The following is a 251-nucleotide window of genomic DNA, read 5'->3' on the forward strand; positions in this document are numbered from 1 at the left end:
CGTGTTTACTTAAGCATTAATAATTGGATCACAAAGAGTTGATTCAACATTTATGCCTTAAAGTAAGTTTTTAATAGTTTAATTATTTTTTAAAGCTTTATTTTTCATAAACTAATATGCACTATATTTATCAGTATTGAATATTATTGGTGTATAATGAAATGATTACTTTGTAATTTTTAAATACATTCCACTTAACAAAGTAACTATTTATAAGTATATAACAATCTTCTCGTTTTTAAAAGGACAAT

At 21.5% G+C, this 251-nt stretch overlaps 1 protein-coding gene across 1 annotated transcript in view; it reads left to right on the top strand.

The window, feature by feature from the left end:
- The window catches only part of LOC108576791 (eukaryotic translation initiation factor 3 subunit J), a 4,457-nt gene that overhangs the window by 2,174 nt on the left and 2,032 nt on the right, over positions 1 to 251 (top strand). The gene's annotated exons all lie outside the window — the stretch shown is intronic.

The sequence above is a fragment of the Habropoda laboriosa genome, unplaced genomic scaffold, assembly GCF_001263275.1.
Source record: "Habropoda laboriosa isolate 0110345459 unplaced genomic scaffold, ASM126327v1 scaffold54, whole genome shotgun sequence".
NCBI classification, from domain to species: Eukaryota; Metazoa; Arthropoda; class Insecta; order Hymenoptera; family Apidae; genus Habropoda; species Habropoda laboriosa.